Here is a 20,033-nt window from a genome sequence, read left to right on the forward strand (position 1 = left end):
ATTCACTAAACTCCGCTTAGATTTAGGAATGTTGGAATTTATGAAATAATGGTTTATATAAAGATCAGTTGAAGATTATAAAGGAATCTCAACGATAAGGATATTCTCCCGATCAAGTTATTAAGTTTATCTGAAACTCGGATTTGTCAATAAAGAAATTTATTGATCGGGTTAAGATAACTTAAATAGCCCAGATTAACCGGGAAAATAAACTTAATCGAGTGAATATTCATTATTCCATGAGATTTGTAAATATTTAGAAGTCTTTCCCATATAAACCGATTGTTATTTTCAGTTATTTATATATATATATATATATATCTATTTCGTTCTTAAATATATATATATATATATATATATATATTTAGTCTCATATATTTTCCTACAGATATATCTATAAATATATATTATTTTAGTATATATATATTTCTGTCATATTTATATATATATATATATAAATTTTTGAAAATTTTTATAAGGATAAATATATATAATAATCCAGCTATATTAATTGTTTTTCAAATATATTTTCTGGATTGTTTTATCCGGCCCAATCAAATAAATCCGGCCCAAATACCTTTTAAAAAGGTTTATCTATTTATTTTCAAAACAGCCCAGCCCATTTAATAAAAAACCCAAATTCTAAAAACACCTTCTAATCTCAACAGTCCATTTTTAACCCTAATTAATCTGATTCGTTTATTCCATAAAATATATAAGCGAAACACTATTTTGTACAGTGCACGCTCTCAGTTCAATTCTTAACCCTAATCTCTAAACTCTCTCTCGCCTCTCTTCTTCTCTCCGCCTCTTTCGAAGAACCCTAGATTGTTTTTTTGTCTTTCCCTTCAAATCTTTGATGAATTCTTACATATACTATGCTTAGATATATATATATATATATAATCATTATATCTCTAAAAGATATGATGAAAATAGTTGACTGGGTTGGTAAATTAATTCGATTTTGATGATAAAAATTGATAATTTATACATAAATCGAACGAGAATCATCAAATCAGACATTAAATTGATTGATTTGTATATATATACACATTTGTTTTGTTTTTGAATCTTTGATTCAGCAAAAATCTAACTCGATTTCAAGTTATATGACTGGAGAAGACGGGTAAGTGTAATATCTTCTGGGAAAAGAAAATTCGATGGCTGCATGCGACGGAGAAGAGTAAATCGGAAGTTGACTCAGTCCGCGACTGAGTCAACCAGGTAAGACCTATGAGTCAGGCCAGACTCTAGGCTCTGGTGAGATTTCTTCATTTATTTCAGTCTTATTCAATTGAATTTGTGGTGAAGGGAACTTGACTGAAGTTGAATCGAACACTATCTGATTAATTCGTATCTTTGTGAGATGAATGTTCAGTGATATGTTTTTGATGAAGCTGTGATTTGATTCTATTCTGTGTTTGATCGAATTAAAGGTATAAAGTTCTGATTATCTGTTGGATTTGTGTTATCTATTGGATTTGTGATTAACTATTGGATTTGTGATTATCTGTTGGTTTGGAGATTACTTGTTAGCTATGAAGTTCAGTCAAGAAATTTTGTTAATTAATCTGAACTGTATCTTAATGGTTGCTTAAAGTGATAAATTGTGTATAATAATCTATTAAAGAACAGGCTTGGTTAAAGTTAAAAACTGTGAAAATGTTTGTTTCAAAATCTCTGTGAAATTTTGTAAAATAAGGTCTATTTTCTTGGTCAATTATGGAGTTTTGGTATAAGCTTCACTAATAACAGATTGATTGTTGATACATTTAAGTCCAAGAAAGTTAGTGTCCTAGTTGATTTGACTTTAAGTTCCTTGATAACTCAGTGTACTTCATGAATTCTTATATGTCCAATGATGAAGTTATCTAGATAAAAATCATGTTGGATTAAGTTTTTAACACAGTTGTTTATACTTGTAATCTAATTATCTGATTGAGCTTTACAAAACAATAATTATATATATGTGCTCTGAGTACCTGATTAACCTTTGCAGAACTATATGTATATGTGCTTGTGATCTGTGTGTTATTAAAGTATATTACTTAAGTGTTTGACACAGCTAATATACATTATTTTTCAAAAGTACTTTAAAAGTGATCTGTCTTGGATTGATAAATCAGTTCTGTCTTAACAGTTCTCTACTAGCACTTTCCTTTAAAAATAAAACAAACTTTTGCCTTTACTCTCTGTCAAGAACAAAATGTATAATCAAGATTAAAACTTGAACCTGGTCTGATTATCTCTTTAAGTGATAAAATCTGTGTGAAATGGACCCTGAACATGCTACCACTTGATTCTCTTGGTTACTTGGTTAAATTGAACTATTTACATGTTAATTATAATTATCTGTGATCATACTGCTCAGCTTTAGTCTATTCAAAATCTACCTAATTGATCTAAGATTATTGAAATGTTAAATCTGTATAAATGTGTGACCAAATGAATGTGCAAGTTGTCCTGATTGCAGTCTTAAGCTGAATACATTGAATCTGGATAAGAAATATCTTGTTGACTCCAATCTCTACTTGTCTATTTGATAGGTGTACTGAGTCTGTGCATCATGTTTGCTTGAATATATATAATCCGTGGACTTATAGTGCAACACTATTTACTATTCTGTGTTTGTTTGTGCTTAAGCAGTTATAAGAAATCAGATAAGGTATATTGTAGACTAGTTTGTGTAATAAAAATAAAATAATACACTCACACACCATCCATCACAGTAAGACCTGGTAGGGGAGCCTTGAGCATCCCTGTATCTGGATCACTGTTATGATTAATGGCCACTTAAAACAATTAGGTGACATTTTATGTTTTTTAACTTACTGCATTTAAAGTGTTATATCTGATATAAATGATTTGAGTATTGTATTGCCTAGAATGCTTGTTGAATTAAATGAAAATTGGTTGTGTATGCCCTATTCTGTGTTTAATGTGCATGACATTCCCTTGGTTGCATCTCATTAATAACATAGTTTCTTGAGAAATAAATGTAACATATTTTATTAAATTTGCATTAAAAATCAGTTCTTCTTTCAAAATCACTTCACACACAGCTCATCCTTAAATGCTCCTGCACTGAAAGTACAGTTCCTATGTAATAGAGTAACCTATGATATCAACTTTATGTCACAGAGTTTCCAAAACTTATACTTATGTACTGTGTTGTTTTCTAAAGTAAACACAAAGACAAAGAATTAATACATTCTTTGTTCTCTGCTGTAACAGTTTATGAATCTGTGTATATATGCTGCATTACATCATTCTCTCATATGCATCATTCTAGTATCTATTCATAAAAGACTTGGATTTTTGTGTAACACAACCATGCATGCATTAAATGTTTTTCACTGTTCATGAACAGTAAAACAATTTCTAAAAATCTTAATTTTTTTAAAAACTTTTCTCTATGCATCTGTGTTAAATGGTTATATATATATGCATATCTTATATGCTGCATTCACACACACATACTAGATAGTTGCATAAACTTCACTTCACTTGCAACATGAACCCAAATTCTAACCCTTTTTACCCTAAACCCAGACCACTGATTGAAAACCCATATCTTCTTGAAGATATGGAGAAAAATTAGTTTCACCATCACAAAATAGTAGCTTTCAAAACTGTTCAATCTTCATATCCTAAACACTATCACAAAAGACATTTTCCACCTAAACAACTCAGAAAGGGATACAAAAATCACACCATTCCTTTCTACCAAAGCAGAAAATTTCAGAACCCTCATTCCCCTAACCCTAGACCTCCTAAACCTTTGCAAGCCAAAGTTTACACCAGGAAGGCCAATCTAAGACAAAATCCAAACACCTCCATGAACACACCAAAGCCCCTCCACCAAAACTGTCAAACCCTTCAAACTCCAAAAAGTTTCTTGAACTTGTCAAAAATATCCAACCTGGCACTTGTGTTGATGTGAAGGGTGAAGTGGAGTTCATAATTAGAACGGCTAGGTGGGATGGTCTCATGTATAACTTAGGTAAGCACTACTGCACACACCTCATGGGAGAGTTCTATTGTAACATGAATATCACAAAAGGGGTAGATGACATACTGTATTTCACTACATCAGTCAATAAAAAGGTCATTTGTGTTGATAACAAAAGCATTAATAGGGCACTGCATTTACCTTTGCATTTGTGTGAGTTGCCTTGTGAGGATATCTTCTCTCTGTTTGTTTTTAACAAATCTGAATTTGAACTAATGCTTGGCACTTCTTGTAAATCTGATATTCCTGATGGTCTCTATGATGTTAATTGTGGATTTTATTTCAAACACTTCACTGGCACATATCAGCATCTTCCTCTAATCATTAGGGCAAATGTTATGCCAAAACCAAATCAAAGTAAGTACTTTGATTTCTTTGATATGAAAATCATGTATCTTTTATGCACAAACAAAATCCACTTCAATATATCTTATGTTATTCTTTAAAACATGATCAATGTACATCTTATAGATTACATGCCTTATGGTATGCTAATCTTTTCTTTCTTTGCACTTTGCAACGTTAACATGCCTGAACCATTTTCTAATCTTGTTGATTCTCAAATCACAAAGGAACACATAAGGCCACAGGTGCCCCTAATGCACTGTGAGCCTCAAGAGGCAACTCCCACAGTTATTCCTCAATTCATAAGAGAGGAAGATGTGTTTCTGTCTAAGTTTGAGTATGTCAAAACCATGTTTCATGAGTTAAAACTTGAACTTAAGAGGGTTAAGGAAGAGAACAATGAGATTAAGGAAAAAGTAGGAAAATTAGAGAGTCTCGCTGCCTTTTGCAAACATAGGATTGCATATTTAGAGCATTTGGCTGCATCTACTCTAGGAACTCCTTGCATGACTGATCAAGATGTTGTTAATTCCTTTCAAGTCCCTATGCATGATAACACTGCTATGATTCATGAGTTAGAAGAGGTTAATGCGGGTGCTAAAGGTCAACTGGTTGATAATTTTCCTAATTTGGTTCATATCTGTGATGCTGATGGAAATGTGATTGGTTAAGTTTGCTTGATTCTGCAGTTTGATGAAGTATGATCTATGATGTTGTACTGGTACTTGCTGTTATGTACCACTTTTGTTGTTTTCTGATGTATTTGCACTTTGTAAGGATTCTGTACTATCTGTTGCTATGTAATATTCAAACTCTGTTGATCTTTGAATTTCAGAAGTGTATGCACTTCTTTAATTTGTAATGACTTAAAATAGGTTCAGGATTTTGTTCTAAATAATCAGTGAGCCACGCTGATTATTGAGAATACTTTTGGTAATATATCATGGCTTGTTTTGTTACAAATCTGTCTTTATAAATCTTATGCAAGAAAAATGTTTATACTGTCATGTTTCTCTATTGTGATTAAACTGCTAGTATAAGAGTCAGTAATGTTTGTCAGATTCAGTCTTATTGTACTCTGTCATATCTAGTATTCTGTGGTACTTAGCAACTTCTGATTTATACTTAACAGAAATATTTACAAAATCAGTAATCAATTTTTAACCATTATGCAGAACTTTCATGATTAATCTAAATTGATATATAAATCTGCTGAATTAAAACTGACAGATTATCAAACGGTGGACCTTGTACTGTATCTAATTAATATGCAGGAAAAATGTCCCTGAGTGAACTCCATAAGCAAAGAATGGCAAGGTTAAGTCCTTTGAATCCAGCAAGAACCTTTCAGATGCATACAAAGGACACAACTTGACTTCCCAAGCAACCTGTCAAAGTCCACAAGGTAAAACAGGTATATATATTCTCAACTTCTGCTCTTTTTAATTCACATACACACACTAGATTAATGTATTGTGTTTCAGTCTCAAACCAATCAAATTGTGGAAATCGACTGTGTAAAATTATTGAGTATCAGTAATGTGGATTTATATGTATTGTTTTGGGTTGTTTTAGAAATGTGATTTTTCCGTAGAATGTATTAGATCTCCAAAATGTGTAGTCTGTTACTTAGGCCTAGACGAGACATAGATTGTATTAGTGTTAGAATTTGTAACATGAAATTGGCCAGAATTGTCTAAAGGACAAAAGAGTATGTATTAGTGTTAGACTTTGTACCAAGAGAATAGTTTGTATTAGTGATAGTTCTTGTAAATTTGTGATTAAATATTGTGTATGCTAGATTGTAAGACACTAAGGTCGTGCTTTCATGAATCATGTTACTTTGAAGACTGAAAAAGAATAAAATTGGCTTAAATATAATTTGTCTAAAGTTACATGCAATATGTCAAACTGAAATGAACTTGCTAAATCTAAAATGACTGATCATTACTATGAGTATAGTTCAAACAGTCGATTAAATCACACCATCATGCAATTATACTTATAAAAACTGTTTTGACTACAATCTTTGGTAATCAAATTGAAAAAGGATTAACTACTAATATATATAATCAGTATTGGCTCTTAACAATTATATCCTCTCTTTTAACTCAAACCATGCATGCTTAAAACACTTGTTCTTTTTGATTTGCTAAACTGACTATATCTCAACAGTATTACATCAACTGTTTTCTTTCAATACATGCAGAAACAGATCAACAATATCATGCATATAATCCCTAAATGATCACAATACAAGTACTTGACTAGATCTCTAAGGTTAATACTTTTAGATAAAATAATATATATTCTTTTTGGCATGTACCAAACAAAAGGGGAAGAGAAATTATACAGAAATTAGACCCCTAATGTTCAATTTAAACAAGTATAAGAGAATTAGACCCCTCATGTTTAAATTGCTATCTTTTTTATATACAAGGATCTATCTTGTGATTCAATATATTATTGTATGATACATCTCACAAGATATTTTTCAGGACCTCAAGAAAGAGATTAAATCTCTAAGTTATTTAAATGTCTTATATGCAAAATGCTTTTCAAAAATTCATGCATACACCAAGGGGAAGCACACACTGTTAATTTTATGTTTGTTTGGCAAATACCAAAAAAAGAAAGATTGAAAGGTTATCTTCGATATATTATTTATTTTGGTATTTGTACGATTAAACATAAAATTAAGAACACATAGATCCTCTCCATTAGGACATGAATTTAATTGATCCAACAAAGTCAAAAAGTCAAACTAGCAAACTCATGTCTTTTAAACAGATAAAAGAGATATTCCAACCTTGCAAAATATCAAAAATATATCTTTATGGAATATATCTTTAAGGAAAAATGATCAAAGAAGAAACATCAAGATATGATATTTCTTAGATTTGTGTTGCAACAAGAATATAGCAACAAGCTCGAATAAGGAATATTGCAGAAATACTCTTTAGAGATCTCGTGCTATATCAAAAAAATTTAACTCTTCGCTCCAAAATATATCTCTACATATATAAAAAGAGTTTTTATTCAAATATTATTAATATTCATGATTGGAATATTAATATCCAGTTCTGCAACTCATTCGTGTATACTTACAATAATTTTCTCCCGGTTCGTAAAATCAGCATTTCTCGGAGAAAATTATTCAAAAATACTAAAACATATTTCCTTTCATTCAAATATATTCTATATATTAAGAAATATACTTTAAGTATTTATTCAAGTCAAAACATTGATCAGAAGATCCATCTCCTTTATTTCAAGACCAATGATATTTTCACTCGGAAGAAAGGCTGACCGAACAGTTTTATTTTTAGAAAAAAAACTACCAAATGCTAGAATGACTTAAAATTTGGTATGGATAATTTAAATGGTACTTTCTAAGTATGGTAAAAATTTCGTAGCATTCAGAGAATTTTTGTCCGGGCACAAAAATTGAGGCAGTTGGTCCCACAGTTGACCACGTTTGACTTAGCTACCATTGACTAAAGTTGACCAAACCTTTCAGGACATCATTTTATATTATTTAATTATTTATCATATTTTTTATGGTATTTATTTAGGAGTTTTTAAGGTGGTCATAATTAATAGTGTTTAATCCTTAATTAAAGTGATTAAATAATAATTAAAAGAAAAGGAAAATATATATATATATATATATATACTCAAATATCTCAGCTGAGATTTTGAATCCATAAATTTGTTTGTCTTATATGGCTATGTCAAAGAAACACAACCTTCTTGCCAAGTCATCAATCCATGTGACATACACCATCCACCATCCATTTTTCTTAAATCTCCACCATTCATTCCACCCAACTTCTCCTATAAATAAACCCCCATCCCAACCCATTATCTTCAAGCTAAAGAGCTACAAAGTTGCTGGAATTTTTTTTCAAGAAGTGCTTCTCTTCATCTTTTTCAAATTCTATACACACACTTCTTCTCAAAAACCTTCTCTCTCTTCTATATACTTACATATATACAAGGTTTTTGAAACGCAAGCTTAGCTTCACCCAACCAAGCTTTATCCCACCAAGTGAGCTCATCTACTACCACTTTCCGACCTCCGAAGGGCTTCCCAAGTTCGACCAAAGTTCCAAAATCCGGCCGAACCTCCGCAAATTTTCCCGGCAAACTTTTCCGACCGTTCTTCAAAAGTGGTAACTTTTAGCTTCTTATTTGAGTTCTTTTTATTTGAGCTTTGTACTTAATATCTCTACTTCATCTTAAGCTCTAACACAAGGTCTCTTATAAACAAAGTTCTCAATAGAACTAAGATTCGAACTCGGAATTCGAATAAGTACTTGATCTTCACATAAATCATCTCAAAAAGAAGATCTATAAACAAAAGTACTTTATCTCCAAAGGGGAGATTATATTTGACCCAAGTTCATGAGTTAGCCAATTATTTTTATTATTGGATCTTGGCTAACATTATCCGTGCACATTACGAAGTAAAGTTTTAATCCCTTCTAACATCTCTAGTGTTCCGGGGGATTATAACTCGATCTATAAACACTTCGTAATTTGTCAAATATCAAAACGGATTAAGTTTACGAGTTAGCCAATTACATGCACTTTATTTAATTGGATCTTGGATAACCATTTCGTGCACATAAATTATTATGAAGAAAAGTTTTAGTCCTTTCTAACATCTTTAGTGTTCTGGGGGACTCGATCTATAAACACTTCGTACTTATCCGTTAGAATTAAGGACGAATCAAATCCACGAGTTAGCCAATTAATTTCACGCTATTTAATTGGATCTTGGCTAACACATATCGTGTATATAAATAATTACGAGTCATATCGTATAATCCCCTTCTAACATCTTTCAGTGTTTCATGGGGTTATACTACGGTATCTATAAAATACTCGTAATTATTCGTCCAAACTTCAAAAGCACAATATTAAGCCAATTACTTGCACTTATTTAATTGGATATTGGCTAAGACTCATAAATCTTATAAACGTGCTTGAAGTTAAAAGAGTATACTTTGACCTTATAATCGTCAATATACAAGTATACCCTAAAACCTTAATTTGATATACTTAAAGGTAAATTACAACTCTGAGGTTGTAATTAAAGTATTCTTCGATCTATAAATACTCAATCGAAAGAAGAAGAATACTAAAGAAGTCATAAGACATAAGTGCTTAATATAAAAAGGTACTTCCCATATTACTTCATAACTTTATTAAATCTATAAAGGAGTAATTATAAATATACTTGACCATCTTGTATTATTCTAAATCAAGTATAACTAATTAGTTTTAATATTCTTATTTGGATATTATACTACTTGTGGGCTAGTACAGTAACATACTAGTTCAAAACAAACCTTTCTCTACTTGTTTTGTTTCGTGGATTGTCTTGTTAGTTTTGTAGTGAGGTGAAGTGACGTGAGGTGATTCTCGTTCTAAGCCCCAAGCCCTAGACGTACTAACGGGGAGTTAGTAGTCTTCGTACCGTGAAGAAAAGGAAAGACCCAAGACCGAATCACTAAGATCCAAGACCGACAAAAGCTAAGGAAGCCAAGTCCACACAATGGCTCTTCAACAACTTTGAAGAAATAGCGGGGAGTTATTGTCTAAGATAAGTTGTGTAGGTAATACATTTATTTTGAGGTGGTGACCCTTTTGTTACGCACCAAAACAAATACTTGTAAAGGGTGTAAAGGCTTCTCCGCCTACTAAAGGAGTGAGTTTATTATAAGGGAAAATCCCGAGTCCGGGAGAGGAGCTCGGGGGATGGAGTAGGGGTGAGCGAATCTATTAGAGGTTGCGTCATCGCGATCCAGGATAAAATCACCGTATGGTATTTGCATTCCTTGTACATTATTTTCCGCACATATAAACTGCATAACCACTCGGTAAAGTTTTTAAAAGGGATAAAATATTTTTAAAATGCCATAACAATTTTTAAATTGGTAATTAACCTATTCAACCCCCCTTCTAGCTTAAAATAGCCCTCTTACGGGACCTTACAGTTTCCAACTTCCTCATCTTCATCATTATCAGAATCATCCCAACTTTTTCCCTCTGCAATGTAAGCTTTGCTTTAATGCTTTTACAGAAGAGCTTCATACTTTGCTTCCAGTTTAAGATAAGCTTTGTCTTTCTTTTCCTTCTTGGGTTTCCTGCATTCTGTAGCAAAGTGGCCTAGTTCATCACAATTGAAGCACCTTATCTTAGATCTGTCAACAGATCCAGTTTTATAGCCATTCTTGCTATCAGAGGTGTACTTCCCTTTTCCTTTCCAGCTGTTGTTTTTGTTGAAAGACTGTCCTTTACTCTTGAAGTACCTTGGCTTCTTTACTCTAATATTAGAGAATTTTCCAGCCAAATAGGCCATTGACTGATCTAGCTCATCAAGTTCATCAAGAGTATAGAACTCATATTCTTCCAATTCCAGAATGACTTGTTCTTATGAATCATTTGTTCTTTGCTCACTTGTTGAGGCAACTAGAGTCTGAGATCTTGGTTCATCATTAGATGCTTGGCTTTCATTTACAATTAAAGCACTTGAGCCATCTACAACATGTCCTTGACAAGATCTCAATGATTTCCTTTGAATCATTTTTAGTTCATATGTTTTGAGAATTCCATATAGAACTTCTAGTGTTATTCTGCTCAAGTCTCTCCCTTCCCTGATTGCTGAGATTTTCTGTTCTAAATGATCAGGGAGAGTAAGAAAGAACTTTAAGTTCACTTCTTCAGCTTTATAGTATTTATCATGAAGTTGCAAGTCATTTATCAGCTTATTGAATCTTCAAACACATCAATAATGCTTTCCTTTGGCATTTCCATAAAACCCTCATACTGTGAAATCAGTATTCTTCTTTGGATTGACCTAACTTCCTCAGTTCCCTCACACAATATCTCTATCTTTTCCCAGATCTATTTTGCAGTGTCACAGTTGACAATGTTGTTATACATTACATTGTCAAGTGACTCAATTAAGATTAACTGCAAGCCATTATCCAGGGAGACTTTCTCTTTCTCAGGCTCAGTGTATTCTACAGGATCCTTGGGAGCATAATGAGCTAGAATAACCATATCTCCATCTGTAGATTCATCAACTGTAACCATAGGAATGAAGGGCCGATTTTTGAGAATCTGAACATACAGTGGATTGGCCATTCTTATGAACAACATCATTTTCTTCTTCCATAGAGTGTAGTTAGCTTTGTCAAAAGTAGGAATTTTGATGCGACTGATTTCCTAGTGTATTCATTCTTCCAAGATCTTGAATCTGTTTACTTTTAGATTTTGCTCTGATACCACTTGTTAGGAAATGAATAACACACAGGGGGGGTGAATGTGTTTTTGATATTTGTAGGCTTTTCTTAAATGTCTATGATTGAACAAAGTAAAATTAATCTTGTAGAGAAGATGTGTTAATGCAGTAAATAAACATGCAATAAATAAGAACACAATATTTTCAAAACTCGCTTAATTTTTATATTAAAAATCAAGAATGTTTTGCTACAAAATTTCTAGGATCTTTGTTTAAAGAGCTTAGCTTCTTCTTGAGAGAATTACAAGATTTTATATCTAGATTGTTACAACTGACTAAAAGACCAGTGTTAACTTTATAACTCAGTTAACTACTGGTTTACACAGTGTTCAATAAGACATGCTATTAACCTTTACTAAAATGTCACTTGTTATTTCCATTTTAGAAAAAGTGAATCTTCTATTTCGGGCTTAACATATCTTTGGCATCCTGAGATTATCTTGATCTTCTTTTGTCAGTTAATCTTCACCATTGGTCTTGCACATCCTTAAAGATGCTTTTTGTAGACTTGTCAATCCAGCTGGTTGGATTGTTTGTTGATTGTTTATCTTAAATATTGAACTGGTCTGTGATTTTGTACTTTGAGAATTTAACTCGAGATCTCCAAGTAGGCATATAGAGATCTTGACATCTCGATAAGTATATTGACTTATCGAGATCTCTAATGCTCTAGTGAATTTGACTTATAGAGGTCTCTGAGTTCTCGAATGAAACTGTGGCTTGTCGAGATCTCTCAACATCATGTCTTCATTTTGACTTGTCGACAACTTAGAGTTCTCTAGTGAATTTTGACTTATCGATATCTCTGAGTTCTCTAGTGGACTTTGACTTATCGATAACTCAGAGTTCTCTAATGAATGTAGACTTGTCGATAACTCTGAGTTCTCTAGTGAAGAAATGACTTGTCGATATCTCCAACCTTCATGTCTTCTTGACTTGTCGATATCTCTCTGAGTTCTCTAGTAGCTTTCTTGACTTCTCGATAAGTCATTTGGAGTTCTCGAATGACTTCTCTATAACACTAAATCTATCACTTGTAGAGATCTTGACTTAGAGTATTTTTATCCAAACAGATTTATTCAACTCCAAGCTTCTTCAAAATTCTTCTGAGGCATGATCTTCTTGATCTTCTTCCAGAAAGAATCCTTAGGCTTAATACTGTTTCAGGAAAAAGACTTTAGTCTTCTCCTTTGCATTTTTATAGACTTTAAAATATTACAAGTACAAATATAAACTAAGATAACAATATAACTTACTTAGGGTTGTCAATATGACTTAGCCTTGTTGAGATACAGGCATGTCTTGCACAACAAGTTGGCCAAGGAGTAGTCACTGCAGTCTATTCCCCCTGTTGATTATAAGGATTTTGTCCTTCAACAGAACTTGGAGGCGAACGAGCTACTTGGTGCTCAAGCTTTGGCTACGATATTTGCTGTGAGGTCCCGAATTATCGTAAAAGGGGGGTTGAATACGATAATCACTAAATTAAAAAAAAATCGAATCTTTTGTGGATATAAAATTTAGTGTTCGGTTAGTGGTTTCGTGTTCTTGAGGTGAATAGTGTTTGAAACAATAAAATGAGAAACACAAGATATTTGGGGAAATATTTATATTCGTATATAAATCCGCGAGGGGTGTTTCTACACTCCAATAAATAAATTAACCGGCTACAATATAAGAACAACAAAGTTCTTAACTTCTGCAAAGATTTACAAATCAAATCTTATATAGTGATCTAGCTTTTGTTTGTCTAAGGATTTAATTATCCGGTAACGTTTATAATGCCCTTATGAATATACAAGAGTTAAACCATGCATTATAACGTTACCCCGGTGAGAAGTTAAACGGATATACAATGAGCTTGAGCTTCTCTGTATTTTCTTTATTTCTATTTTCACCGGCTCTCTTGGGAGAGAAGATGAACATAACAATCTGATTGTTGAATGATCTACTGCTATAGCGTAGACTTTATATCAATAATGTGTGGCTGAGGAGAGAGATGAGATTCAGGGGATATATTCTTTAACCTGCGACTAACAAAAAAATAAGTAATTGGTGATTAAAAAATCAGGTCCTAACCTGCGACTAACAACAAACCAACTACAACCTGCGACTAATTAATAAATATGTACTTGAATGAAATGAATCTAACTGGTGACCATTTCATTTGGTTGCCTAGTTTTGTTTTATTGATTTTCTTTTTTCTTTTTCTTTTTCTTTTTGTATATTCTTTTTGTTTTTCTTTTCTTTTCTTTTTTTTGTTTTTCTTTTGTTTTTCTTTTGTTTTTCTATTTATTTAAGTTTAAATTATAACTAAATTAATTTATAAAATAAACTTAAATATAACTTATATGAATAAACTAATTTAGATTTATAAAATAAACTTATTTAAAGTTTATAAAATAAATCATTTTAAGTTTATTAAATAAATTATATTAAAGTCCATTAAATAAATTTATTTAATTTAGCAATTAAACTTTGAGCTTCGTCTTTCCCTCGAGCAGTTTAGTTGTATACCCCGCGCACCTCTTCTCGTACTTAAACAGATAAACGTTCAATCCAAGTATGTTCCTCAACTTAAAATTTTTTCTAAAAATAATACTCAGATTCCTTTCATGAGCAGCTGACGCCTAGTGCAACTGGTCTTGTTCACAGACGACTAACCTCGATTCAGGTCTTCGTATTATAGCCTTGATTACATAGTTAAGCTTGCAACAACCTTATCACTTCGGACACTGACTGTCAATAAATAAATGTACTTTCACCGGAATCCTTTCTGGTACTTTAGACAACGTTGTTGTGCAAGACATGCATGTACCTTAACAAGACTAAGTCAAATTGACAACCCTAAGTAAGTTGTATTGTTATCTTAGTTTGTATTTTTACTTGTACCATTTAAAGTCTATAAAAATGTAAAAGAGCAGACTGGAGTCTTTTTGTTTAAACAGTATCAATCCTAAGGATTATATCTAGAAGAAGATCAAGCAGATCATGCCTCAGAAGAATTTTGAAGAAGCTTGGAGTTTGTAACACCCCCAAATCCGGGGTCGGGGATCCGGGTTGTCACGAGTTCCATTTCCCTTAATAACACCCAATCTTAATAAATAATCAACTATTCTGTACTTTGACCCCACCATAAACACACACACCACAAGTTATAGTCTCAGAGATGAATATCCAAAAATAATCACAAGTCGTTTATTCCACAATTATATGCCAATACACCTTAAAAGGGTTTCTGAATAAATTTACATTTCTTTGCCATTATTACAATTCATAAATATACATAAATCTGGTTCATCAATAGTTGAAAACCTAGCCTATTGGTAGCTCCTACCTCAGCTACGGCGGCATCAACGCTTCCAGAAAACTGCGGAACATTTTCTAACCTCTTGCGAATTGGAAGCTTGGTCCTGTTCATCTTGTCTAGCTGATGTTGTGTGATGAAAGAAAAAAGCAAGGGTGAGCAACAAGCCCACCAAAATAATATGTATAATGATTTACAATATATGAGCATTCTCATAGTACTCATGAAAGTCTTGGTCAAGAAGAAATGAACCAAGTTTGATATCTTACCGCGATCAAGTCGCAAAATATTCAGTATATATGTACATATATACTTTTCACAATCTTTGAAATCCTCTGACATGTATAATATACACAGAGTTCCCATTTATAACTGTATAAAATATCGTTGCAAGGTGATCTCATATATCTAACCTTGTCTCAACGTTTTTCCGAAAATCTTTGACATGCACAAGATAATCATTTACTAGATATAAGTTTAAAAGATGAAGTTACAAGATACTCCCATATACTTATATCAGAATACTACTTGAACTACCACTGTTCAAGTTATAATCAGTTTCAAAAGTTCATCACCCAGATGAGACTACAAGATAAGACTTGAATAGATTCAATCCTTGAAATATCATGATAAATAATGAAGTTACGAGATACTTCATTAAGTCCCGATATATATACACCTATATATATACATTTCATATACTCCTTAAAAACCTCTGTTATGAAAATTATAAACAGAGTTGCAATATCCAATGAATTTTGGAAAGGAGAAAACCTTAGCATAACCCTGATATCTTGCTGATCAGGCAAAGATACCAATAAGTAACCTTTTCTACTAGTAGATGGATGAATCCCCCACCGGTCATCACCCTGGCCACATAAGGACCTTGTGCTGGACCGCCACCCGGCCTCTTACGCGTTGATGGACCGCCACCCAGCCACTTACACTTTCATGGACGCCCATTGAGCCCATGTTGCTTATGCCGACTCAATAGATGGACTTACTTCCCGAACGTTGGGTAAGTAATCAATTCATTTATCAAAACAGCAACCTCGTTGCGAATGTAAAATACACCACTGAGCCGGATCCCTCAAGTTTTGAGCGAGTATTTAAATCCCCTTCGAAAGGAAGATCTTAACTATAAAAAATGAGTTTTGGGATCCGCTCTAACTTTTAAAATCATTTTGAAGACTCGAAAACATTTTTAAGAATGTTTGGAGTAATGCTGATTTAATAAAGTAAATCAGTCTTGATATATTAGAAAATATTTGAATATTACCATTTAAATAATATTCCCATAAGGATAATCCTTATAAAAATAATCGAAGTAGAAGTGTTAAAACTCATACTTGAAATGAATATTAAATAACCAAAGATATACTTATACGAAAGTACTATCTTTATTTGAATAATCAAAAGTAAGTTTGATTATCGAAACATTATTCTTTAACAAAATAAAGAATATTATTTAATAAAATAAGCGGAGTTATAAGCCCTCGAATGAATATTCAAAATAATATTCATTAATAAAAATAAACGGAGTCATAAGTCCTCGAATGAATATTCAAATCAATATTCATTAATAAAATAACGGAGTTATAAGCCCCCGAATAAATATTCAAAATAATATTCATTAAATAATATAAACTGAGTCATAAGTCCTCGAATGAATATTCAAGTAATATTCATTAAATAATATAAAGTTATCGAATAAACCTTATTCGATTAATAGTTTTAAAAACTATTCATATATATATATATATATTATACTCGGGAGCCTCGCCTCCCGGTTTTTAGAAAAAGTTCACCTTTTGATCCCCTATACTAAGGGTATACTCAAATACCGCTTATCTCTAGCATAGGTATTATGCAACTAATAAGCATTTGAACCAACAGATATAAAAATCAAGAATACGAAACAGGCATGCATATATACCATATCACATGCTACAATATATCGCAAGAATTTGCAAATAACAAATATGCATTTATCACAAGATCATGCATATACACATATACATCACAATAACAGTTATACGGGTAGAACACTTGCCTGAGCGACTGGGGGTTACAATTGGCTTGGGACGAGTCTGGTAACCTATAAACAACATATAAGTTGGAATTAAACCAAATTCACTTATAAATCTATACTTTAACCAATTTAGACTCTAACACTCGCTTTGCGCTTAACGATTCACTTAAGTCGCTCGAGTACCCCCGGCACCACCATTTTTAATAAATTAACCATTACGAGTTTTAAGGCGATTCTTTCGCGAGTGTCTTAACAACTGCCTATTACACTTTACATAGATGTTTCATACTCCAATTAGTCCTTTAAGGTCTTTAACCTATGTTTCAAAGAAAGGCGAGGGGTAATGGTTCGTTCGCGAAATGTCGTTACTTAAAACGGTCGTTTCTCCTAAACCGTACATCGGAATCAAACGAACCACATATCAAAACGAAGCTCGTAACATGAACTATCTAATCATGGCAATGGTCAAAACCTAGCAGGGAGTTCTCGGGTCCTAATGTTAAGAACAAAACAGCCTAAAGTAAATCAGACATTACGACGGCTATGTTTACGCGATTTCCCAAATTTAAAACAGTCCAAATCAACCACCAATCAAACCCAATTCATTCATACAACCAAAATCCATCCCTATCACAGTACAACAGCCCCAACACCTCAAGTTCTCCAATTTATGTTATTCTCAATATGAATTTAAAACTATACTTAAGTCCTTTACTAATCAACAAGATTCAACATTCAATTCACTACCACTCCAACCCAAACTCTAAACCTACAAGCATCAAGCTACTCTTTTACCATAACAATCAAAATCATCCTAATATACAAAGTAAAGCTAGGGTTTGGAGATATTATACCTTCCTTGAAGTGATTGGAATAGCTAGGAAGCCTTAAGAAGCCTAGAGATGTCTTAGGGATGCTTGGATCTTAAAGGAAAAACAAGAAAAATCAAGTTAAAAATCTTGAAATCACTATTCATTATCTTCTTCATTGATTTCTTGGAGAAGATTGTGAATGATTTGGAGGCTTAAACTTATAGGATAGCTATATCTATGCATAAGGAGTACTAGATAATTATCTTACCAATTAAGGAAGCTTGGAACTTGAATTTTGAAATTCTTGCTTTGGAAAAGAAAAAGAAGCCGAGAGCAAGGTGAAGAAAATGAAATAATCTTTGTGTTTTGGGTGAAATGATTGTTGGTTGGTTGTTTTTAGCTTGATTTTGGTTAATTACCCTTTTAACCATGAACTTTGTGTGGTTTTAAATCAACCACACCTCCTTCCCCCCTATGTCATGCTTATGTCACCTTGTGATGTCATCATCCCTTACTTGCCCTCTTCTTATTGGTTGGATGACCTCATCATCCCTAACCTCCTTGATTAACTTCCTAATTGTTTGCCTAATGACCGCTGATCTGTTATACGGTTCGCTTAACTTTCGTTTTCGTTTATCGTTTGAGGGATTATACCCGGGATCTTATTACTTAGGTTCCCTTAACCTTTCTCAATACATTATATTCCTTTTTATGATCCTCTCTTATAATCCTTGAATTTAAATCCTTTTTATTCTGTTACCTTATACTCAATTCTTTCTGTATCTGGTAGATTTCTGGGAAAAATCAAAGTGTTCGGATTTGGATTATGACGATTTTTACATACACTTATATACCACATAGAGTATTAATAATATCCCAGAAGATCAATAAAAGAACCCCTACATAGTGTGGCATGAAAAGTTTTCTTATTCAGCAAAACACTATTCATAAGGGTTTCAAAAATTTCCAAAAATTGGGGTTATTACAGTCTCCCCTCCTTAAAAGGATTCCGTCCCGGAATCAGATAGAAAATGAATAGGGATACTCTCTTAGCATTGCACTTTCTAACTCTCGAGTAAATTTTCCCACATTGTGGTCCTACCACTAAACTCTGCCTAGTTTGATAACCCTTCTCCTAAGCACTTGCTCATTTTCACTCTATAACCCTTCCTGGTTGCTCCATATAGGTTACATCTGGTTGCATGTCTAGGCGCTCATATGCCCCTATTTATCTGGCATCTGAATTACACTTTCTTAATATTGATACGTGAAACACGTTATGACTTGCTACATGTTCGGGGGTAGGGCTAGCTCATATGCTATCCTTCCCAATACGTCTTAATATATCCAAGGGTCCAACAATTCGTGGACTTAAACTTTCCTTTCTTTCCAACCCTCATCAATTCCTTTTTAAGGGAATACTTTTAACAATACAAGGTTCCCTCCTTCATACTCTTTGTCCTTTCATTTGTCAAATCAACATACTTCTTATGTCCATCTTGAGCTACTCCCAGCCGTCCTCTGATTAGATCTATTATATCCTTGGTCATTTGGACTACTGCGGGTCCGAGCATCTTGCGCTCTACAACTTCATCCTAACATAAGGGAGATCGACATTGTCTTCCCTCAAGGATCTCATAAGGCGACATCTCGATAATGACATGATCTATTATCGTGAGAAAACTTAATCCGCATTAAGTGATCATTCCAAATTCTTTCAAGTTTATTGCACAGACTCTCATTATAGCTTTTAGCATTAAAGCTTTTGCTTCTCAATACCCATTCTTTTCCAGTTCGTAATCGCTACTACCTTCCGTTCCTAATATTATACTGGTTATACTTTTGCTCGTTAGCGTTCTATAACCTTTTAATAACCACATCAACCTTAGTATCACGAATGTGTTTCCATTCCGGATACCACCATAACTTTACTACTCCTTTTTCAGCTGTTTCTATTTTCCAAAGTTTGATCAATCATATAGAAGTAAAGGAATTTGTTGAGAGATCACTATGATCATGAACACTTGTTATATCGCATAGTTAGGACAGAAGGTGGCCAGCCTTTAGTACTTGACAAGCAATTAAACAATAGATGGTATCCTACTAGACTTCTATCACACAGATAGATAGTCATTCGGCAATACCTCCCCTTCTGGAAGGGTTGTTCTTCTCAGCTTATACAAAATGAAAAGAAGAGAAAAGAACGA

This window comes from Apium graveolens, chromosome 8 (genome assembly GCF_009905375.1).
Source record: "Apium graveolens cultivar Ventura chromosome 8, ASM990537v1, whole genome shotgun sequence".
NCBI lineage: Eukaryota > Viridiplantae > Streptophyta > Magnoliopsida > Apiales > Apiaceae > Apium > Apium graveolens.